General features: G+C 41.5%; 1 protein-coding gene across 7 annotated transcripts in view; it reads right to left on the reverse strand.

Annotated features, from left to right (window-relative positions):
* The window catches only part of robo2 (roundabout, axon guidance receptor, homolog 2 (Drosophila)), a 1173428-nt gene that overhangs the window by 911303 nt on the left and 235920 nt on the right, over nucleotides 1-26205 (reverse strand). The gene's annotated exons all lie outside the window — the stretch shown is intronic.

Raw genomic sequence — 26205 nt, forward strand, 5'->3', positions numbered from 1 at the left:
ATTTTTTTTATTCATTTTTATTTTTGATGATGAAGGAATGTGTGTGCAGGTTGTATGGGTATTAAATATTACATTGATGGAAAGTGTCTCGCTTTTACCATTTCTGACATTTCAAAGTGAGGGATACACACTTTTCCACTGAACTGTATATACAGAAGCCTATATGCAGGCAGTAACTTATTAGTATCTGTCCATTTGGCACTGCCACCAAAGAGAATAGAAGTACCAAGAGGTGAAGCTAAGCATAATGCCCCATAGCAACAATTTCACTATGTTCTGTTACAGTCATGTTGAACTGTTAAAGACCCATCAGATGATATGATGTGACTGATGAAAGAAGCCCAAAGCACCGCAGCTTGTGGAACTTAGAAATCAGAGTTGACATTAGGTAATTACTCTTTACTTTGCATTTGCGTTGCTTCACATTGGCTCGACATCTTGAACGTGTGGTCATATCCATCCGGTAGAGGTGGGCGATACCGGGAATTTTGGTATTGATCCAATACCAAGTAAATATAGGCCCAGTATCACCAACATCAATACTGATCCCGATACTTTTTCATATTTAAGCTTCATAGATCCAAAGGATTCAAAAGATCTAGGATAGAATTTCGCCAAACATTGTACGTGACAACATTTTTGTTTAAAAAAAAAAGAAATCACTCAACACAACTTAAAACAAAATCTCATGAGGTAGAGGGCTGACAAACCACAATACAACAAAATTAACACAACACAACAAAATTGGCTGGCACCGCTGAGCCACGTGACGACGCAACAACAAAAGACCACAGTCAGCAGTCAGTGCGTGAGTATCGCTCACGCACTGAGTATCGATCTTTTTACACGAGGATCGTTCAATATCAATACCATATCAATACCAGTGTTGGTATCAATATTATCGATATTAGGATCGATCCGCCCACCTCTACCATCCGGACTGCTGATGATAAGTTCAGCAGTCCAAGATGGCGGCAGTGCTTCAATAGTACTGTTAGTTGTCAAAATCACATTGGAACTTGCCTGTTGGTACTTCTATTCTCTTTGCTGCCACTCTCCACTATTGTTGCATTCACATGTTGGCTGTAAGTGGCACATCGTAAACTTTGTTTTCAATGAGAAGCCAATGGAAAATTCCGCCACCTCTGGCTGCGAGTGCAACAGCAAAACATGTTGGCACTTTCCATCAAAAGCATACATTTTCAGCTTGTACTGCCTGCTGCAGCTCCAATAACAAACCTGGTGTTGTTTTAAATTTAACAAGTAAAGAAGATGGACAAGATCGATAATTTACTATTATTTATTATTTAACAGATAGTCACCTGGTTTTAACCAGATAAACATGAATAATTTGTGTAATATTACAGAGAGGAATTAATCTAGCCATGGCTTCCTGTTTTAATATAAAGCAGTGTAAGATTTTAAAACTCTCTAGTGGACAGCAAATTTAGTGGCATCATGAACCTGGAAGAAACTGTTGTGCTGCCTTGGTTACTGCTCTTCTCTCCCTCCCTTCCCGTGTCTCCAGGCAGCCACGTCACGGAGCTGATTCACCACACCTGCCTACAATCATATGCACCTGTATTTAAAGCCTGGTTCTTCCACTCCGTAGAGACAAGAAACTGTCCTTAGCCTACGTGGTACCTGGCCTCAGGTTAACTTTGCTTAAACTACTTGTGTTTTCTCATTTTTGTTTCCTGGCTAACCTGGTTCTGCTGTGTTGTCAGCTTCTCTGCAAATCGTCAGCTCCGTCACGGCTGCCTGGTTCCTGTTCTGTTCTGGATATACTCTTCTTCCACCGTCTGGCTCAAGAACTCATTTCAACCTCTGCTTGGGTCAAGTTGGTGTCTCCCTGTGTCGCCCTTTCCTGCTTTGTACAATTCCAAGTTACTTTATTCACAATGAATTTGTTATTCCTTTTGATACCCGTGGCTCCCTGCATTTTGGGTCCTAAAACTTTTTCTTGGTTGATTCCTTACAGAAACTAAGTAAAGTCCTGATTATTTTGTGTTTTGTGTGGTCATCTTCATTTCAATATACATCAGCATGCTTACTCAATTTTTGAAAACTGCCACTTGCTACTTGACACAGTTTTACAACACAGTACCATTCTGTTTGCATTTTCTAGGGCCCCTTCACACATAACACGGAAGATGCAGAAACCGGAAGAAAATCCGCAAACCAAACACAAAATGGGGAACCACAAACCATCCACCTGCTGCTGTGAGGGACGCATGGTCACGCAGGCGTGCACGACACATTGGCGATGGTTTGTGCACGCTCGTTGCTCGTGTGAGCAACTGGAATCTCTTGCACCACACTGCACCGCTGATGTGGAGAAAAAAAAACAACTGTATAATTAGTGAAAATCACTGGGTTGATATAAATAATAAATAAAAGGGGACACAATACAGAACCCTGCGGTTAAATAACCCTGGTTAAATAAATAATAAATGCCACTTGTGGGATTCAAACCTGGAATTTACAAAAACTTACCAGACGAATACTTTACCACTACACTTTATTCACTGTCTTATAATAGCAACGTAAAATGCCTAAAATCAACAAGGTGATAAACGTATTTAAAAAAAAGAGAGAGAAAAAAACACCATAATAACTGACAAAACGGCATTTGTTAAGATGTATTTTTGATGATACGTGATTGAAAGTGGTGTATTTGTGGCACTGTTGTGGCTTATCATACTGTCATAGTCCTACGGTACGCATGTTGGGCCGGACACGCGTGGCATTCAGATTGCCTGCTGCATGATCTGACGGTCTGTTTCACATAGAGCAGCCTGCCGAGGTGCACTGTGTGTGGTTGTTGCAGTCCGGCTGTGTGCGCTCAGACGTGGCTGTCCGGCCCCCATGTGATCATGTCTGTAAATACACATCGCATGCCTGCACACCACATGTTTTGGGAAGAAGCGGGGGGGACACACACACGCCACATGTGGGGAGACACAACACATGTGCCCATGTGCAGTACGCATGCACGCCACAGGTGTGTTGCTTTCTGCAACGCCACACTCATGGGGGCACTTAGACAAATTTCACATCCAGCTCTAAAGTAATTGTCTACTCACTATTTTTGTGCAAACAGCACAAATGGCCACATATTTTCCATGTGTCAAGCGAGCGGTGTTGGTCCTTCGTGTGTCACCTGGAATTTGGCCGACACCTGCCACAAGAGGGACCAAATGGGCTCTCACAGGGCAGTCTCTGTCTTTCAGCCGCTGGTGTGCGCAAATAGTTGTAGCGGCAGGTGTACGGGGCATTGGAGGCAGCTCAGATCTTTCACAAATGGCATGAAATTCCTCCTTCATGCGCTAGTCGGCTTCAATCGTGTTTTTGTTTTTTGTCTAGGCTCTCAGTTGTCCTGCTATAGGCTAGTGACTAAACAATAGCTCTAATTAGCACCTACTGTGCTCTAGTTAGCACCCTCCTAATGACAGGGCAGCTGTCCCTCCTAATGATGGGACGGACCCTCTCATGATAGCAGTCTGCCTCTTGGTAGGAGGGGTCTGGTTAGGTTTAAAATTTCAGCTTTTGTGACTTCTTGATTATTCTTCTCTACAAGAGTCAAGACAGAAGTCAGACCACCAGATTCAAGCTTCTCCACTATTCAATTGTGTTATGTGTGAAGGGAGCCTTAATGATTGATATAAATGAAGTGAAAGACACAGTCACTTGGAAATGTTCAGGTATCCATCCCCTGACTTGTCTCAAGAAAAGTGGCTTAAATAGTGATAATTTAATGCTTATATTTAGAATGAACTGCTCCAATCTCATTTTTGTTGGACACCATAAATGCAGGAATGGATGCATATTAAAAATTTAATGTACTTACACAATGAAATAAGGCAATGTGCTAACTGCTTACAACACAAAGGTTTGGGCAGAGGGACAGCCAATCACCCAGTCTACTGATTAAATACTTAATGCTTCAGATTCAGAATTAGAACAATTTAGAACAATTAGAATTATAGTATTTCCACATTCATTACCTGGGTGAGGACAGAGGCAACTGAAAGGCTGAAGTGATACCATTAAATAGTCACTTTCAATGGACTAGATCACAGTTATAAAATTAAATTGTAAAATGTAGTTATTTCAAGGAAAAACAACTGGATTCTATGTACAGTAATCGAGTTTCACTCAAAAACCAATCGCAAAAGCACCAAAAATTCTTGCAATTGCTTATACAAGATGGCAGATTAAATATGTCAGAAACAAGCTCGATGTCCACCCTCTGATTTTTTTCATTTTTGTCAGTGTGACGTATTCAGGATATTGGCTAACGTACCCACTAATGCACTTGGCTTTTCTGTAAGGTGATGTAATGCAGGCGACTTACAAACAGTATTCCCACTTACTGTGACTTCATAATCCTGTCTTTCAAAGCAACATCATCTAAAGTGGAAAAGGAGAGCGTACCCTACTGCGAGGAAGCAGAGAAGTCAACTCAGAAAGGCATTAATTAGCAAGAAATATATAAAATAAAACAACATTAAGCTTTCATTTCATCAACAAACCTTAGCTCCAACTTTAGAGGCTTTTTTGGCATATTTTCGAAGTTGTACATGTGTTATTTCATATCAAAATGCAAAGTAGCTATGGAAATACATACAAGCATGTGTACTTTGTGTATTTAAGTGCACATGCCTGTATATGTATGCATGTGGGGCAAAAGGTGTGTGCTCATGTGTATTCATGTGGTTGTGTGTCAGTTCATAAAATAGTTTTTTCCCCCACTGTGCCAGTCAGGCAGTCAGAGCAGGAGGCGACTGTGGAGGTAGGGAGCTTGTCAGAACTGTCTCACTGGCTGATGTTAATATGGCAATGCTAAGCTGGAACAGGACTTAAGCAGCTTACAAAGTACGGGCAAATAAACTTGATGATTCCACAGCAGTTTGTAAGACTTTTTAAAATCCTAAAGAGTTTAAATAGACATCCAACCTAATGCTGGCCACACGACATCTTGGCTGATCAAAACTTGCAAAAGTCAATATAAGTGTGTATAATTTCAAATGATATTCGAACAAAAAAAAAATTTTTTCTTCAATGTCCTGCTTTACTGAGCTGTCACTTGAAGTCTTGTGGTTGCCTTGGTATCTATGTGCCGTTGTGGAAATTCCATACTGCACATATTCGATAAAAAAAAACCCAACAATATGTGTGTTAAGTCAGTTACACACATGGAGAAAATTGTATTTTATGTACACATTTTAAAATATGGTTAGAAATCAATGCAAACAAACCAATTTTGTTAAATCTAAATATAAAAAAAAATGTCCAATGTTATTTGGCAACAAGAAAAAAAACAAAATGCTTTCATAAAGCGAAAGCAAAAATCCTGATATAAAATGTATGCTGGGCAGAATTATTGGCACCCTTTGATGAATTTACATCAAATCAATAGTTTTACAGCCAGCTTCCTTGGACAAGACAGGGGATGGATACATGAAAGTTCCAAGTCACTGATTATGTCTTGAGCTTTATTTACACCAATTATAATGAAATACAAACAGTATGGTACAGTATGGTAAATGGGTGGAGCAGACAGTTCTCAAAATCTAAAGGACCATGTAAGAAGGAGACAAGTAAGGTAAGCCACCAAGACACCTAGACAATCCTGAAGAAGATATAGGCTTCTGTGGTGTGCCTGGAGAAACTGTGCAAAGTGCAAGTTTTTAATTTTGCATTACCAGTTAACCGGTTAACACCTTGAGACAGAAATTAGTTCACCCTAAGGACAGGTTCCCTAGTTACAAACAGAGTAATGTAGTGTATTCTATCAGATGTCAGGAAAACTGTAACGAACACTACATAGGTGACTAAGCAACCTTTACACAAAAGGCTATACCAGCACCGTAGAGAGGGCGCCAGTGGACCTCAGTCTGCAGTTCATCTCCACCTTACAGACACTAACTGTTGTATGGTTGGGGGTGCCTGGCTGCTTTTTGTTTCTGTCTTCTGTTTCTGTCTTTTGTTTTTCCTTCCAGGTGGCACGCATTTAGGACTGAGTGGCTGTGTGGCTGAGTTATCAGGACCTCACCCTGATCACCTGAGGCTGATCATGTGCAGCTCGTCAGGACTCACAGCTGTGGTGCATCTACATGGATTGGAGCATGGTGGCATTTAAGTCTGGAGTACACAGTGTGTATTTGCCAGAGACTCGACCTTGTGACCAGATGGGTGAGATCGTCGTCTTGAGAGCCATCTCATCATTATGGATGCAGAGAACATCCAGGTTTGATGCCATGGTCTGTGAAAGAGGAGGGGGTGAGGTCTCACGCTCGTCAGCACACTTCCTGAGGTACGTTAGGTTTTGTGACTAACATTAGTACAGTCAGTAAATGTGGTGTCCCTCACACCTTATTATATTGAGCTGTTATGTTAGTCGTTTAATCAGCTTCCACTGCAGTTTGAGTATGTGAACAGGGTGTTCCATGCCTGCAGGGTGGGAAGCTGATTAGTAATTAAGCCAGGAAGTGTTTGCTGTTTATGTACACCTTTGAGTGGTCTCTCTGTGTGTGGAGTGTGGACTCACATAATGGTTTCTTCTTTCACAGACTCGGTTTGTCGCGGCCACCTGGGGGGTGTCGGCGGGGTCCTTGGGTCCGAACTGTTTCTCGCTCTGGACCGTTTGTGCAGCTGGGAGCGCACCGTATTATCACCTCGCAGACCGCGCACTTATTTGTTTGTTCTTTTCCACATCACTGTTATGTCATTAAATTTTGTTATCCTTTGTACCGTGCTCTGCTTATTTCATACTGGGTCCTTCAAACGCTGGTCGGTTCTCCGGGCTGCGTCCGACACATAACACTAACCACATGTTTGAGGACAAGGAAGTTAAAATATTAGCCAGAGAGAAGAAATGGTTTGAGAGAGGGGTCAAGGAGGCATTCTTTGTGAAATGTTTGAAACCCAGCCTTAACCAGGGAGGGGGTCTGAGACACGCTTTATCCCCTGTTTACAATGGGGTACTCAGGTCAAAGCAGTTTCAGTCTTTTGTTCATGGTAATGAGTCATTCACGTCATCAGCAGAGTCGTCAAGGGAGCCATCAGGAGAGGGACAGCTGCCCTGTCATTAGGAGGGTGCTAACTAGAGCACAATAGGTGCTAATTAGAGCTATTGTTTAGTCACTAGCCTATAGCAGTCTGCCTCTCAGTAGGAGGGGTCTGGTTAGGTTTAAAACTCCAGCTTTTGTGACTTCTTGATTATTATTCTCTACAAGAGTCAAGACAGAAGTCAGACCACCAGAGCAAGAATTTTAGCTGAGGAAGCTTCTGCGATTTGAAGCGAAACGTCCTCGCTTCAAGCAACCCAGTCCAGTCGAAGATTCAAGCTTCTCTAATATGGAAACCACCTGGACAACTGAGAGCCTAGACAGAAACATTACCAGTTAAGTTATGCAGCTTCATGGTGGAGTGGCACAGAGAAGGATTTTCGTAAAAAAGATGTGAAATTTCAGCTAGAGTTTGCCAGAAGGTACATGAGAGATGCAAGCCTAGATTTGATCTATTTTGTTGTATGAAAATCCTTCTCTGCTTCACTTCACTCTGAAGCTGGGAGTGGTGGTTTACCATACTGTACCATAATTCCAATTTATTTCATTTTATATAGCAAGCTGCTTCAAGGCGTTTCACACGAGTAAGGTGTAACCTTACCAACCCCTAGAGCAAGCACACAGGTGACAGTGGTAAGGAAAAATACCCTCAGATGATACTGAGGTAGAAACCTCAAGCAGACCAGAGTTACAGGGGTGACCCACTGCTTAGGCCATTCTAACAGTTACAAGGTTTTACAAAGTTTTACGAAGCTGAAGAAACTGAAAACAGGAAATCAAACAACATGAAAAACTAGGTGGAATTGTTGAGATGACCATGCAAGCATTTACATCACAGGTGTGGGGTGGGGGGTTAGGGGGAGTCACCCAGCACCCTCGGGTGCAGGCCTAGTGCTGCAGTGTGCTGCGTCAGCTTCATGGCATGTTGCAGTCAGTCCAACAACCCGTGGTCCACAGCTGCCAAACCCATACTTGTTGTGTGGGCCGCTGAAGAGGAGGTACTGCTGGCCCACCACCACAAGATGGCGCCCTGCTTGAAGTGCAGGCTTCAAGCACGAGAGGGCGTCGGAGTGATAGCTGTCACTCATCATCCGTACCAGCTGTCACTCATCCACTACTCATCACCACCACCATAAAGGCCGGACTGCAACTCCACCTCTCCGCCGAGAAATCAGCTACCATTCAGGTAACCTTCTCTGCTGTAATTATTGTTGTCCAAAACATTGTTCTGTGTGCAGCCGTGTTCCTGCGGGCTCTGTCGGAGGCTGGATTGGCGGACAGTGAGAGGACGACTTTCTTCGCCTCTCACTCCATCCAGGAAAGAGACCAACAGGAGCTGCACGGGTGAAATTGTTGCTGGAGGTGGAGGTTCTCCCTCCTAATTGTGTACAGACTGTGGGATTACTGAGTGTGCGACCTCACACTCATCAGGACTGTCTCTGTTCTCTGCCAGCAGTACCGGGTCTGACTGCTGAAGACAGCGGCCACCTGGGGCGCAGGGCTTGGCGGCTCCGGTGTTCTTCAGCTCCGTTGGCGGTGGAAGCTGTGTGGGATCCGGCTCTTCTCTCGCCAGGCGTCTTCTATCGTCGAGCCTGCCCACACGTCACCTGGTGTATGATTGACAGTCACCATATTGTTATTGTCTGTACGTCGTTGTGCGATTCACAACATTAAATTGTTACTTTTGGCTTATCCATTGTCCGTTCATTAACGCCCCCTGTTGTGGGTCTGTGTCACGACACTTTCACAACAATACTGATTGTATTTCTTAAAGATTGATGGAAATGAAGTCCAAGACATATTCAGTGCCTTGGAAATATTCATGTGTCCATTTCCTGACTTGTTTAAAAAAAAAAAGAAAAAAAAGTGGCTGTAAAAGTGATGATTTACTGTAAAGTCACCAAATGGGATAATTGTGTCCAGCATAAATTTTACATTCGTATTTTTGGCTTCATTTTATGAAAATGTTTTGTTTTTGGTTTGATGACAAATACAGTAACTTTTTTAATATTTTGATGAAACAAAATTGTTTTGTTTGCATTTATTTCTGACCATATATTAACAGGTGTACATAAAATATAGGGTACCAACAATTTTGTCAGTGTGTGTATAATGTGTAGTGTATTTCGATACATTACTTAAAAATAAAAGCTGCAAGATTGAGTTATTTCAGTTTTTATGTCAGATATTCAGTGGGTCAACAGTTTACATACACCAAGATGAATGTCTTTTTAAACAGCAGGGAAGATTACAGAACATTATGAAAACTAACAGATGAAGTGTCTGAATGAGTGACTGGTGTAATCTGGGGTTGATTGGGAAACATTTGGGAACATGGTGGTGCCATAACACCTTTTCTTTCCAATACGTAAGTCCCCAATTCAAAGGTCCTTACTGTATGCACCATTCTCCCCCACTACTTAAAAAAATGATTATATTTCATTATTATTTCGGGGCAAGGGGGGTGCAGCTGTGGTTGCCAGTATAATGCTGTCGAAAGTACAGTCAAAAATGTAAATACCTTCACATAAAATGCTTTACAGTATAGAGCCACTGTAATTTGCAAAATAAATAAGGAGAATAGGAAAAGAGCAGCCCTGAATCAGAGCAATCCTGTTTGTGAAGCATTTTATCTTATTGATATATAACCTACTAAGTTCTAAACAGACATATTTTTTCAAAACTCATATTAACATACTTTGTCAAATACAGTAAATATAAGCTAATATGGCAATATGACATACGAGGTCTGTCCGTAAAGTATAGGTCCTTTTTATTTTTTTCAAAAACTATATGGATTTCATTCATATGTTTTTACGTCAGACATGCTTGAACCCTCGTGCGCATGCGTGAGTTTTTCCACACCTGTCGGTGACGTCATTCGCCTGTGAGCACTCCTTGTGGGAGGAGTCGTCCAGCCCCTCGTCGGAATTCCTTTGTCTGAGAAGTTGCTGAGAGACTGGCGCGTTGTTTGATCAAACTTTTTTCTAAACCTGTGAGACACATCGAAGTGGACACGGTTCGAAAAATTAAGATGGTTTTCAGTGAAAATTTTAACGGCTGATGAGAGATTTTGAGGTGATTCTGTCGCTTTAAGGACTTCCCACGGTGCGCGACGTCGCTCAGCGCTCTCAGCCGCCGTCGTCAGCCTGTTCAAGCTGAAAACCTCCAGATTTCAGGCTCTATTGGTCCAGGACGTCGTGAGAGAACAGAGAAGTTTCAGAAGAAGTCAGTTTCAGCATTTTATCCGGATATTCCACTGTTAAAGGAGATTTTTTTAATGAAAGACGTGCGGACGGGTCCGCGCGTCGGGACGCAGCCGACGCGGTGTGGCGGCACAGGAAAAACACCTCCGTGTTGATAACCATTTGTAAAATCCAGGCGGCTTTTGATGGCTTTCAGTGGAGTGAGTATATGAGAAATTGTTTAACAGGCAGGACATGTTCCAACTTGTCCTTAAGGCTTTCAACAGAGGTGTTTTTCCTGTGGTGGAGTGTCGCGGCGGCTGCGTCCCGACGCGCGGACCCGTCCGCACGTCTTTCATTAAAAAAATCTCCTTTAACAGTGGAATATCCGGATAAAATGCTGAAACCGACTTCTTCTGAAACTTCTCTGTTCTCTCACGACGTCCTGGATCAATAGAACCTGAAATGTGGAGGTTTTCAGCTTGAACAGGCTGACGACGGCGGCTGAGAGTGCTGCGTGACGTCTCGCACTGTGGGAAGTCCTTAAAGCGACAGAATCACCTCAAAATCTCTCATCAGCCGTTAAAATTTTCACTGAAAACCAGCTTAATTTTTCGAACCGTGTCCACTTCGATGTGTCTCACAGGTTTAGAAAAAATTTTGATCAAACAAAGCGCCAGTCTCTCAGCAACTTCTCAGACAAAGGAATTCCGACGAGGGGCTGGACGACTCCTCCCACAAGGAGTGCTCACAGGCGAATGACGTCACCGACAGGCGTGGAAAAACTCATGCATGCGCACAAGGGTTCAAGCATGTCTGACGTAAAAACATATGAATGAAATCCATATAGTTTTTGAAAAAATAAAAAGGACCGTTACTTTATTGACAGCCCTCGTACAATGTATTATATTTTCAGAGTGGTTCTTGTTATGTGACAGCAGAGTGGTGTACACAGTAAGCATGCTTTTCTTCCCAGGCTCACGTTCAAGGCTGCTTGAGGCCTCTTCACCTTAGTGTGCCTAGATAGAGAGAGTGGCGACATGATGAGTCAAAAAAATCAGTCACGTGACTCATGGTGCCATTTTGGGTACAAAATAGCATTCGCTGTTAATCTGTCTGCATGTAAATCCAGCTATTTTATTTATTTATTCACTGAAAATGATGGGTTGCTGTGCATTCAGAGGCAGAAATAGATACAACCAGGGCTTTTTCCCATCAGATCTGAAGAGAGGAAAAATTTGGGAAAATAAAGTCAGACATGTGAGATGGAAGTGAAATCATCATCAAAGTTTTGAAAGGTAAATTTATTGTTCAGTCCCTTGTACAGTAAAACTCACCTAAACTGTCATTGTATGAACCACATATTCGCAGTCACCGGACAAAAAAGTCCCAATTTTTTTTGTATTGTTTTCCATGTAATAAACACCATATATAACACATTTTGTACAACAGATTTTTTTGCTCATATCAGATAAAATGTCCCGTCCGATCGCAATGTATTTCCATTAAACTCCTCACATGTGGGACCGGAGTCATTTCTGTGATTAAAAGCTCGACTGTTTATTTTTTCACACCGGACCCACCGGCTGACATGCACATCAGGCTGCAGGCTGCACAGTAAAAGCAGAAAAGTTTTTTGCTTTCAATCCTTTGTCTCCCATCGTATTATAATAGTTTTTACAGTGTGCGCTGATTAGAAATGGATCAGAAAAGTCCGCAACTTTACAGCACAAAGTCAATAAAAGAGAAAAAAGTACAACTTACCTTTGATGTGGAGGTGATGATTGCAGAAGGAAAAGTTTCTTGAGGGTCAAATTAGTCCAGAATAAAGCGTAATACAGAGATGGAGAACTGTCACACACGTCATTGCATGACACAGAGTTACAGAGCTGCAGCTACGTAGATCAGGCTTTAAATTAATTAAATAAATCATGAATTGTAAGTTTAGGTAAATTTGATAGCTTAACTATTTTTATAATTATTTTGATCGTATCTGTACCTCGATGTGTTGCTGTACGAGGTTAAATGATTTTAAAAAATGTTGAAAACATTAAAGGTTCATTCAGTAGTTCAGCGCAGTTGGAACCAAAATGGCACCATGTTCCGAGTTGATGCCACTCTCTCTATCTAGGCACACTACTTCACCTCATACAGCGTGTGGATTCCATAACTACACCCTGTGGTGGCACGGAAGAAATGGAAGTCAATGTACAATAAGTAATTAATAACAACTAGTAACAGATAATGTTAATCCCCATGACCTGAACTCGGAAAAGCGGCTGAAGATGAGTGAGTGAGATAATGTTAATTTAGAATAAAATACTTATGGGTTTACTGGTTTAAAAAGTATTTTTTTGTAAATTAAAACAGCTTTATCCTGTAAAATTTACAGGTAGTTCTGTCAAGGTATTTTCAAATATGTACTGTAGTGGTTATAGAATTCTTCTGGCAAACACAGCTACTGTTTTTTTTTTTTTTTTTGTACCTACCATAAAAATATATATAATTTTTTTCTTTATACCTATTAATTTGTACTTTTTGAGTTGTGTCAGGAAAGGCAACTGGTGTAAAACTTGCACCAACTCAACCTGGATCCACTGTGTCAATGATGGGCAAAATGAGAGAAGACAAAACAAATTTTTTAATAGCAATGGGTGAAGCCATTATTCTAAAATTTACACAAAAATGATGCAAAACTTTACAGCTGATCACCAGGACAAAGGCTGCACCATATTTGAATGTCAGCGTTAGAATAAAGTAACTAGGTTTGTATGTATCCTTGCCATGGGCACAATTTAGTGGGGGATAGGGGGACATGTCCCCCCCACCTTTTCAACCGGGGGGACAGAATATGGTATGTCCCCCCCACCTTCTGACATATATGTGTGTACTTGAAACATGCTATGCCAGTCATATGTGCAAACCATGTCAGTCTTATGTGCAAAACCATGTCAGAATAGTATCTTTGTTGCTGCAAGTTTGTATTTTTAGCAGCATTGACTTGTTTACAACACCTGTTTCTTGTTTGTCACATTCGGAATTTTCTGGGACTGCATTTGCCCAGATTTGAAACCAAAAATAGTTGCCTCTAGGCACTAGTGTCTACACATAAGCATCAATGGACCATATGCTAATTTACTAAATTCTGAAAGTTAGAAAAGGAAATCAGAAAAGCTATCTGGGACCTCAGAAAGCCCATCTGCAATTATTGCTTGATCTCCAAAATCAGTCTATGCAAGCGAAATTATGTTCAGTATGAGTGTTGTCATTAGTGCCACTTCAAAAATTAAATTCATGATAAGTAATTTTTCCTAAATTTATGATCTGTTGTTTTTTCAAACTTATGCAAAAACAAATCTTGAGAAAAAAAATACAGTATGCGATAGTTAATAATTATTAAGAGCCTGTTCTTTCATATTTTTGAATACATTTTACCACATTGCAGTTGTTGTTGTTGTTTTTTTTTTTTTTAATGAAAACTTAACCTATCATTCTTTTTGAGTTCTACACATGTGTAATACCTTATTTACACCAGGATGTTAATAAAATCAATGCTGGCTATTCTCAGAATAAAGTACTTATATCCACAGTTTCAAATTGCATAAGTCAAATGGTGTCCACTTTATGGTCTTCTCAAAACATTAAAATGACTGTTCTGGATGCTCAGAATGCATCTGAGCTTATCTAGAAACCGTTGGCTTCTGGGGGCCTAAAGCGGCCCCCAGACCCCCGGCCTATGCGCTTCAGCCCTGCAGGCCTCGCACTTTGTCCCCCCAATTTCTAGTTCTAAATTGCGCCCTTGATCTTTGCAAAATGCCAAATACAGTTTTAAAGAAACTCAGTAGTTACATGGGATGCAGGGACAGGATGAAATTATTTGTTTTTGATTAGATCAGTCATCAATCAAAGCCTGAGGTCAAGGACTAATTTCCATCCCCATGGTAGTATGTATATAAAAAAAATGGCACATTTCATGGAAATGAGATCAGATATGATACTGTTAATGAACCTGACTATGTAAAAGCCTGTGTAACATTTTCTCTACATCTCTGATACTTTGAAATGTGGGTGTGGTGTCGCTGTGCTCTCTCTGAGCACGTTTGATGTAGTTTCCAATAGGAATCAATATTCATCTGGGTCATGGAAAACTCAACTCCCTATCAGTCTTTCTGCTGATTGTCTTTTTATCTCATCTCCCGATGGAAGGATAAAAAAGAGGGTGCCTTTGCAGTAAAGTATCAAGGGACAAATATTTGATCAAAAAAAGAGTGAAAAACACATTGAGACAACCAGCACTGGTACTAACCAAGGAGTAAATCTCTACCACAGACCCATAAACTCTCTAAGCACACTGCAGATTACTTGGTAGGCTGTGGATCCACACTGATCCATACGTAGGTATCGATCAGTCAGTTCTGGTAAAATGTAAGTCCAAATATTAGATACTTTATGGACAATACTGTATGTGCATCATTGCTCTGTGGTCAGATGTCACACTGAACTGTAGGAGCTGATGTTTTATTGTTTACGCTTCATGCTTTTATAGATTTTCTGTCATTTTGTTGGATATCAGTGATGACCTGGAGATCGACCTTGTCAGAACAGGGTCCAGTGGCGGCACTTCCCTCAGCAGACCCCACCCGTGAATACGCACCCCCTCCTTTTATCCTCCATCCACATTCCCCTACCATCTGCTCCCATCTCTGTGTCAGTAGATTCCAGTTGCCGCCGCTTTCACCCAAATTTCTCCTGTAATGATAATACCCCCAATAACAGTCCTAATCCCAGCATGCTGCGCTGCTCAATTACAGTGTTTAGGAGGATAGGATTAGCAGCGGAGATGGCAGGAGCGGTGGGAGGATGGCGGAATGAGTTGAGCTGAAGGGTAAGCGGTGTTGAGATGGGAGAAGAGGGGCGGGACGGATAAGGGGGAGGAGAGACTGCTTTTTACTGCCATGAAAGGCTGCAGATGAAGAGACAGGCACAGCAGCAGTGGGTAAATCCCAAATAGCCTGTCACCAGCCGACAGCGCACTGAAGCGTGTAGAGCACAGAACAGCACAGCAGACTGGCAGACCGGGTTGAGCCATGCTAGGGGGAGAGAGAGGAGGATGTCTGGTGGGGTTCTAGGAGATGTTAAGGGTTGGCCAATTTGACTGTGGCTTTGAGACAGGAGGTTGGAGGAAAATACATCAGGTGACAAAGATATGAGACAGGGTGATTTGGGTCACAATTTCAAGCGTGGCTCATCAACACTTCTTTCTGATTGTGGTGGAGGGAGAAGCAAAAGTGCAAAGCTGACAGAGAAGAGAAAGAAGAGAGAGAAAGTTGAGCTCAGAAATAAGACACGGAGCTTATGGCTCCACACTGGCATTTACAGAATCCAGGCCAAAGTAAACATCCCTCTTTTTCAATCCCTTTAGTTGTGGATATTGACTGAGGGTGCTGGCAGGAAGATGAGCCATAATCAAATACCCATCACAACAGCAGCCATTTCACAAAGTGACACTGTCAGCCAAGCAAGGGATCCTGCAGCCAACGTGACAAATCTGGGTTTGCAGAACACATCGTATTTATACATGCATCAATGTTCACAGTGTTTTTGGAGTCAGTTGGATTCATTATTTGACTATGAATGTAATAATTGTCGTGTTTACTACACAGGAACAGCCACAACAGAATCTTCTGCAGTCTCTTAATAGCCAAAAGAAATGGCCAAATATCATAGGTGTCCAAGCAGTGTTGCCACAGTTACAATGAAAAGTTATTTTATTAGTTACTTTTACGTTACTTCATACATTACTTCATTAGCAGCTTTATGCAGTTACTAATAAGTAATGTAACTAATAAGGTAACTAGTAATCTAACTTGGTTACTCTTAAGATTGAGTAATCAGCTAAGTGACTAATCAGCAAAGTACCTCAAACTTAAAAATAACCAAGTTAGATTACTAGTTACTATATTAGTTACATTTAGCAGCTGCTGACAGGTTGCTTGCAGCTGCTAATGAAGCAACTGTAAAATGTAACTCTATAAATGAACTAATAAAGTAACTTTTCAAAGTTACTGTGGCAACACTGTGTGCAAGATATATTTTCTACAATAACAATATGATTGTTGTTTTAACAATGTGCTGTCTGACATTATTAACTATTTAAGCCTGTGGTTACAGTAGAGCAATGATGCCAGATTGGGAAGTTTGGAATTTCATTTTGCAGACTAAAGTCAGTTTTTGAAAAGCCTTTAGACTGGAAATCATTAGCTGGCAACATTGCAGCAGAGCTGCAGATTCACAGTCACATGATCTGTCCTGAGCAGTGTCACCTCAATGCAAGTAAGTTTACCCTGGCATAACTGACATAATAAATAAATAAATAAATAAAAATAAGGGGAAAAGGAAACACACAGACACCTGCAGCCTCTCAATCTACTGTGGAAGATTTAAGCCCCCATCACACACAGCAAGAATGTGAAGGAGCCATTCCGACACGGCAAATATTGCCATTATCCGACGCAGTCGGGACAAAAAGAGGCGTGGCCAGCCATGGTCCGAACACATCCGGACTGCCTCGTCTACACCTGCATGATGGCATCCAAAGCGTATGTAGACAGCAGGTGGATGACACAGATTGCTGTCAGATGGCCATAAAAGGCTGCAGACTGCCCGATCTCCAAATGTCTGCATGATAGACCAGAGTGCTGTTTTCCTCACACGCACATCTGAGCATGTGTGCATGGCACACCTGTGCTCCACACACATGTGTGGGGCTATAATTATCACTCATGTAATTATCATGTAATTATCACTCAACCGTATGTGTGTGTGTGTGTGTGCGTGCGCATAACACTGCATGGGTCGCTCCAAAGTTTGCTGGCAGTGGGCCATGTAGTCCCTCACATGGAGCCTTTCCAGGGAACTTTTTTTGCACACTTGTTTGCACACTTAAATGGTAAATGGACTGCATTTATATAGCGCTTTTCTGCATCTGCATCATACGCTCAAAGCACTTTACAATTATGCCTCACATTCACCTCGATGTCAGGGTGCTGCCATACAAGGTGCTCACATCACACCGGGAGCAATAGGGGGCCTTAGTAATTTTCCAGTCAGGCGAGGATTTGAACCCATGATCTTCTGGACTCAAGCCCAACACCTTAACCACTAGACTATCACCTCCCCACAGCAGCACAATGCAACTCTGGACACCATGACGGTTGAATTATCACATGGAATTATTTTTTTCTTTTGGTGAGAGGATCCTAACCGCAGGCTACTGTCCCGGCTTCATGTCCACGTCCTGCGCTGTGAAACATCCTGGAGTGTTGTTGGAGATGAGATACATGTTTATCAATGGTGTAATGGCCTGCCACAAGCTCTATGTTATATCTCCTACAGAGTTAGAAGTTGAACATTTGTTACAATGTGAGAACTGCTCAGTTCCAAGCCTTACGCATACAATGACGTGTTACTGTGCAGCATGGAGAGACGCAGCTGCCTGTGTTATGATGGAGACAATAGTTCACATTATTTACTTTGCCCATGGGAAGGAATGGACAAATATCTGTACTGTATACATGGCACTGCAGGTCATACCGGTAGGCATACTGTGCCAGATTCATCTCGAGGTTCCCTCGTATGCGCTCAAATCATTTCGGATCCCGTTTTGCCGCCGTCGGAATATGTAAATTGTGGTTAGATGGTCCTCAGATGGACCACTGTTGGATAGATGTCCCATCTTGATGGCATCCAGAGAATTATGAACATGTGCGTCACACTCAGGGCTGCCGGACGATTTTGACCAACTGTGTTGACTTCTGCAGATGGCTGTCAGAACGTTTTGGAAATGAAATCCGACAGTTTTCAGATGTGTGTCGATTCATAACTCCGATGGCACTCTGCGTGATTCCGGCTATGTGTGACAGGGGTATTAGCTGGATAACAGGCATCAGTTGAACATCTAAATTATGAATGCAACAAAAAAATGAATAACGATGTCAAAAACCATAGCAAATGAAAATCTTCTGAGACTTCGCTGCCGTAGAAAAGTGTAAATCAGCGAAGGTGCCTGCACAACACACTCACCAAACTTTATTTGAGCTCAGGAATATCTGTGATTAATGCTTACTTTATAAGGAAATAAAGCAGTTTTCCTTAAACATTGGATCCATTAAAGTCATTTATCAGCAACAATTAATGCCAACTAGTACTCAGACTTTTACAAATGCAATTTTGATTAATATAATCTAATGATCTTTATTGTCCTTATATCTAACTGTTAGAATGGCCTAAGCAGTGGGTCACCCCTTTGAGTCTGGTCTGCTTGAGGTTTCTTCCTCAATATCATCAGAGGGAGTTTTTCCTTACCACTGTCACCTGTGTGCTTGCTCTCGGGGTTGGTAAGGGTAGACCTTACTTGTGTGAAGTGCCTTGAGGCAACTTTGTTGTCATTTGGGACTACATAAATGAAATAAACTGAATTGAAATTGAAATCATCAAAGTCAGTCACAAAAAAATTTGAGATAATATTTGTATATTTTTTGTCCAGTTCACACACCCCTACCAAACAGTTATTAAATGTGTACTGTATTCTACTGTGGTGAGATCAGGAACTAAAAATAGTTATGCAGCCAGCACAAAAGCTCTTAAACTGGGTTTTCACACTGGCCAATCATTAAGATCTGTCAGCTGAGCATCCACAAACTGTAGCTGGTAGTGATTCTTCACAATTCAGCTCGAAAAGTGCCACATTCACCATCTAGTTAGAACATTTCTAAGACACCACCATGCAGCAGAATCACAAGATGCCACATGTCCTCAGCTAGACCTGACAAAACATCAGCAAGAATCACCATGAGTTGTCACAACGCCATTATAAAATGTTACAAATACGTTAGGGTGTCAGTGTAACACATCACATTGTCTAAAGACATCAATAAGATGTTGTCTTGATGTTGCCTCAATGCAAGCAGGGCTTGTGCTACTATTTGTGGTAAACTGCATCTAATCTCCTATAATTTCAAGTTACATGATCTATTTGGTAACAATTTATATTAACTGCATGATATAAAGCATTAGTAAAGCATTTATAAAGTGTAATTTCTCTATAAACCATTCAAGAAAAGTTGGTCATTAATAGTTTATCATTTACAAATGTAAAATCAGACAAGCGACACATGGTTTTGGAATGGATGTCTTATATATATAGGGTGATTCTAAATGCAAATGATTTATCAAGAGCTGATACTTTCTGAAGTGGGTACAGCCAGCCTGTTTGATAAATAAGTAATTTTTTTTTGTACTAACACGTACTAAATTTTGTTTGTACGACATCATTTAGAGCCTTTTCTACACACAGTTTGATCAATGAGGGCTCTGATGTTTAAGTAAAAGTCAACAAGGTTCAGAGCAATGAAACAAACCACCAGTTCACAGTAACTGTTATTGTGTTACGCAACTCATCTTGGATAAAACAAGTATTACAGTGGATAAGACAAACACTGAATGAAATGTTTTTTCCCCTGCAGAGACAGACTTTTTCCATCTAGTTTCCTCCAAAGGGAGCCTTCATGTTCTCTTGTCAAGTTCTGTTCTACTGATTCACCCAGTGATCCTGCACTGTCCTCATGTCAAGCCTAAAGTACAAAGACACACAGACCCTGGTCAACACAGCCATAGCTACCAAAGCATGAAGTGAAAAAAGAAAACAAGCCTCTCTCCTCACACCCCCTCCGGCTCAGTGGCACTAGAGGATGCGCAGTGACTGATAAAGCTGATAAAGTGGTGTGATCAGTCACCTATGATGGTCAGTGGCCCACAGTAGTTACAATACTGTTGGCAGGGAACACAGACAAACATGTCCAGTCAACAATCCAGCTTTCACAAGCATTATACAACTGATTCTACTGATTGTACTGGAGATCAGATACACTTCTCTGACACATTCATGCAACTTACAGATGCAGAGCAATGATATTACACCATTGTGTGTATACTCAATAAAACACCTATGACATCTTCCAAAGGTTTTCTGAAGGGTGGTTCTGAAGCTAAAGGGCACGTTCTAGATGTTGACACCTTTTCAGCATTTAACTCTGCCTAACTCCTGGCTATGGATGCAAAGGTTAACAGGATAATTCGGGTTTGCGTGTTTGTTTGATTAAGACTTATTTTTTGTGGACTTGGGGATGGTTTTCATCACAGGTGTCTTGGCGTGGGTATAACAAAGCATGAAAACAATTGCCTCCATAACAGCTGCGCCATCAATGGGCCTAATTTCACCAAGCTACCAATACCTGCTAAAGGTAGAGCTGATATACAAAGTAAATATGAAAATTTCACTCAAGAGATATACACAGCAAGCTACATTATCTCAGATATCTGCAACAAAATGCTCACAAAAGGACAGGCACGGTCAATTCTACTATAGCTGGTGGCATCTGGTAGGGGACTCTGAAGTCTGGACAGTTGTCACGCAAAGTCACCATGTCCTTAATTATTGATAAATTTATGACTTAGACTATATTAAACTCACCTCCCATACAGTTGTAATAAAGGTGAAAACTAATAATTGGTAGTATTTATATTTTACTGTATTTTTTAACCTAGCTGGAGACATGTTTAGTTCTCCTCTAAATTTGGGAATTTTTACATGAAAGTCTATTGGGAGTGACTCACCTGGGGAACAAATTACGAGGTCATTCAAGGAACTGCAAGTTTTTTAACTTCTGCGGCAGCTTCATTTACTGGAACTAGGGGTGGAGCTGGTTGCTAAGTGGTGACATTTTAAGTCTGTTCAAAATGCAAAGAGCTATTTTCTGTGTTATGTATACTTTTAGCTTGTTTAACATTTCTCTCAGAAGTGCAACAAAAATTATGTGATAGCTGTTCATATGTAATGCAAGTGATCACAATGTTCTCACAGTATTACCCCAAGTCATAATCGTTGATTGTGCAGCACTTTGCGAGTACCTTTGCTGTTTGGTTTGAGTGTAATTTTATTTACATTTGTTTCTATGTATAAGAACTCCAGAACATCCATGTGCATGTAACAATGACACACCAGTGGTTAATCCAAAGATGGACTGCCCATGAGCAGTGGAGACAGTCATGTGTTGATGGCAGAAGATAATACAGATGTTTCAATGTAGAAGGATACTTTTTCTGTCCTTATTTTGACTGCTAGAGTTTGGTTTCTCAACAGCATACTAGTCTTCAGTGTCTGTCTGTGTGTGCCTCTGAGATAGCACACTGCTTGTGTACAACACTTTAACATATGATGAAATATGGCCCAGACTGCATTGCAAATGTGTTCCAACTCTGGTGGTAATTTACTCAGAGCAGCAGGAAGACACAGACTTTACCTCAAAATAGACTTTTATTACAAAAGTCGGAAATTGCCCGTGGACAACTGAGCATATACTGACAGCAAAATTTGGATACGACTCCTAGTGCTGAGGCACTCAGGGTAACCCAGTAATGTGAACATCATAACCCAGTCATGTTGTGACACACTATTATAAACAGCAGGAAGGCAAACAGGTAAAGTCTTTGTCTTCCTGCTGTTTTGAGAAAATTGCCACCATGCAACAAATAACAATACGGCGTGCATTTCTGTGTGAACCTGAGGTAACGCACATTCCTAACAGGCACGGGCAGACACCAACAGCTGGCAAGAGCCTTGTGGTAATTTGCACATAGTTAACATTGTATCACCATTGCGTTTAAATATTTACAAAACTCTGCTGTAACCCTGCAACAGTTGCAAATTCATTGAAATGTAGGCAAATATGACACACTTCACAAACAGCTGTAATGTGGTTGCCAAGTGTCTACTATTGTACCAGGTGCGCAATTACCCCCTCCTTTTCTAAGTGTGCAGCGAGTGGTGTTAGATGTTCATTTGTGACACCTGGAATTTGGCTGGGACCTGCCAAGAAGGGGGGTCGAATGAGCAAGCGCAGGGCATTCGCTGTCTTTCGTCGCTTGTGTGTGTGATGGTTGTGGCGACTGGTGCTGCAAATAAGTATTTCAACACCTGTGAAAATCAATGTTAATATTTGGTACAGTAGCCTTTGTTTGCAATTACAAAGGTCAAACATTTCCTGTAGTTTTTCACCAGGTTTGCACACACTGCAGCAGGGATTTTGGTCCACTCCTCCATACAGATCTTCTCCAAATCTTTCAGGTTTGGAGTTTCAGCTCCCTCCAAAGATTTTCTATTGAGTTCAGGTCTGGAGACTGGCCAGGCCACTGCAGGACCCTGAAATGCTTCTTATGGAGCCCCTCCTTAGTTGCCCTAGCTGTGTGTTTGGGGTCACTGTCATGCTGGAAGACCCAGCCATGACCCATATTCAATGCTCTTACTGAGGGAAGGAGGTTGTTTGCCAAAATCTCGCAATACATGATCCCATCCATCCTCCCTTCAATATGGTGCAGTCGTCCTGTCCCCTTTGCAGAAGAGCACCCCCAGAGTATGACATTTCCACCCCCATGCTTCACAGTTGGGATGGTTTTCTTGGGGTTGTTCTCATCCTCTAAACATGGTAAGTGGAGTTGATTCCAAAAAGCTCTATTCTGGTCTCATCTGACCACATGACCTTCTCCCATGCCTCCTCTGGATCATCCAGATGGTCACTGGTGAACTTCAAACAGGCCTGGACATGTGTTGGCTTGAGCAGGGGGACCTTGCTGCCCTGCAGGATTTTAAACCATGACAGCATCATGTGTTACTAATGTAATCTTTGTGACTGTGGTCCCAGCTCTCTTCAGGTTATTGACCAGGTCCTCCTGTGTAGTTCTGAGCTTTCTCAGAATCATCCTTACCCCACAAAGTGAGATCTTGCATGGAATCCCAGACCAAGGGAGATTGACAGTCATCTTGTGTTTCTTCCACTTTCTAATAAATAATCATAACAGTTATTGTCTTCTAACAAGCTGCTTGCCTGTTGTCCTGTAGTCCATCCCAGCCTTGTGCAGGTCTACAGTTGTGTCCCTGATGTCCTTAGACAGCTCTTTGGTCTTGGCTATGGTGGGCAGGTTGGAGTGTGATTGATTGAGTGTGTGAACAGGTGTCTTTTATACAGGTAACAAGTTCAAACAGGTGCAATTAATACAGATAAAGAGTGCAGAATAAGAGGGCTTCTTAAAGAAAAATTAACAGGTCTGTGTGAGCCAGAATTCTTGCTGGTTGGTAGGGGATCAAATACTTATTTGCAGCAGTAACATACAAATAAATTATTAAAAAAATCATACATTGTGATTTCCGGATTTTTTTTTAGATTATGTCTCTCACAGTGGATGAAAGATGAAAATTTCAGACCCCTCCATGATTTCTAAGTGGGAGAACTTGCAAAACCGCAGGGTGTTAAAATACTTATTTTCCTCACTGTAGCTCTCACACCAGGTTATTCTCATGGAGTGTTATATACAAAACATAATGTAGAATAATTTGCATATACCCCATCTAATCATCAGCTGGTGGCTGTTATTAAGTGACCAAAAAGAAAAAGATGGCATTGTTCTTATAAACACAATCCTAGGTTCTGACTGAGGAATACGTGTTGAGTAAGAACATGGAAATTTGTAGGATTATGCACAAAATATCATACTTAATTTTTCATTTGAAATGATACAAACAACTTCATGAGAATACATGCTACTCGCATACACGTGAATCCACATGTACATTCTTTAAACTCAGATTTACTCAGTATACTTTTCAAGCCCATGAAAAGCCCCCTCATCCATCCATCTATTGTCTACATCCACTTACTGCAGGGGGGGGTGGGTGAATGGAGTCTATCCTGCCAAAAGATTAATCCAGGTTTTGAGTAATAATAGTAGCAATAATAGTAGTGTGACATTCAGTCAGTGAGTTCGTCAGTTTTGTGGAACAAACAAGTGTGAATCAGGTGTCCCCTATTTAAGGATGAAGCCAGCACCTGTTGAACATGCTTTTCTCTTTGAAAGCCTGAGGAAAATGGACCGTTCAAGACATTGTTCAGAAGAACAGCGTAGTTTGATTAAAAAGTTGACTGGAGAGGGGAAAACTTATACGCAGGTGCAAAAAATTATAGGCTGTTCATCTATAATGATCTCCAATGCTTTAAAATGGAAAAAAAAAAAAAAAAAAAAACAGAGATGCGTGGAAGAAAACGGAAAGCAACCATCAAAATGGATAGAAGAATATAACCAGAATGGCAAAGGCTCACCCATTGATCAGCTCCAGGATGATCAAAGACAGTCTGGAGTTACCTGTAAGTGCTGTGACAGTTAGAAGACACCTGTATGAAGCTAATTTATTTGGAAGAATCCCCCGCAAAGTCCCTCTGTTAAATAAAAGATGTACAGAAGAGGTTACAATTTGGGGGGGACACTCCACAAGCCATTTGTCTTGGGGGAGCCGACGACCACACACTCCATGCGCGATTTGTGTGTGTGTGAGTGTGTGTGTGTGTGTGTTCAGCACATTTACACCCATGTGTATTGTGGTTACGCCACTTTTGTGTGGTGCTTAGACACTTTTCACAAACAGCTGTAATGTGGTCGCCAGGTGTGTACTATTGTACCAGGTGCGCAATTAGGCTCACCTTTTCTAAGTGTGCAGCGAGTGGTGTTAGATGTTCATTTGTGACACCTGGAATTTGGCTGGGACCTGCCAAGAAGGGGGATCAAATGAGCAAGCGCAGGGCATTCGCTGTCTTTCGTCGCTTGTGTGTGTGAAGGTTGTGGCGAATGGTGTACGAGGCGTTTGAGGCAGATCTGGTTTTTCATGAATGGCATGCAATTCCTCCTTCATGCGCTAGTCAGCTTCAATCGTGTTATGTGTGAAGGGGCCCTTACAGAGGTACAAAATGAAGTTCAGCACTGACATTAGCCAATTTGAGGAAAGTGGGTACCATATGTCCTTGATTAAAAGGCCGGGCATTTTTTTTTCAAACTGTGTTCAGGCCCGGTGCCTAAACAAGGCAGGCTGTAATTCAAAGCCGGTGATTATTAACAAATTTCTGCTTGCTGCCTGCACAGTAATATGGCATTTCACACACATGCTTGGGTGTGGCAATCCAAAGGCAACTGCTTTAGATCAGAGCCCTCTGCATGGCTGCAAATCCTCCCTGTAGCCTGACACACACCTGTTAAATGACTGAGACCACAAGGGCTGTGATTTGTCACTTTTCTGGTTTCACTCCTTCCTCTCCTGTCATATTTTAAAAGTTTCTACAATGCGCCCGCCGATTACTTTTTGATCATGGCTCAAATATGCTTGGCAGAAAAGTCTGCAAATACAGTAATAATAATAATAATAATAAATTTTATTTGTAATGCACTTTACATTTGACACCAAATCCCAAAGTGCTACAGTATAAAACAGAAGAACACAAAAGACTATAAATCAATATGAAAGCAATAAAACAGTAACAATAAAATCAAAATAAGAACGATAAAACAGCAGCAGTTATTTAGCTACAAGCCAGAGTAAAAAGGTAGGTTTTGAGTCCTTTTTTAAAAGCATCCACGGTCTGTGGAGCCCTGAGGTGGTCTGGGAGGGCGTTCCATAGATGGGGAGCAGCCACTGAGAAGGCCCTGTCACCCATGGTCTTGAGCCGTGTCCTGGGCACGGCTAGACAGTGCTGCTGGCCTGACCAGCTGACAGTATGACTGACTTTACAACACAGAGTCGGAAAAAGACACTCAAAATACCAGCAATTCATGGAGGAAAATTACAGGTACCACACGGTTGGTTTGGAGGTTGCTGATTGTATAAAGGGCCCTGTCCCACTGGGGAGAGGATTAATTGCGCATGAATTGAGTATACAAATTGTGGGCATTCGTTGTCGTCCTCTACAAAAATGGCCAAAAATGACAAATGTCCCAGTATGAATTACAGATATATTAATAACATATAGCGAATATATGATGAACAATCACAGTTACATAACACATGTAGT

This window comes from Thalassophryne amazonica, chromosome 4, assembly GCF_902500255.1.
Source record: "Thalassophryne amazonica chromosome 4, fThaAma1.1, whole genome shotgun sequence".
Taxonomy (NCBI): Eukaryota; Metazoa; Chordata; class Actinopteri; order Batrachoidiformes; family Batrachoididae; genus Thalassophryne; species Thalassophryne amazonica.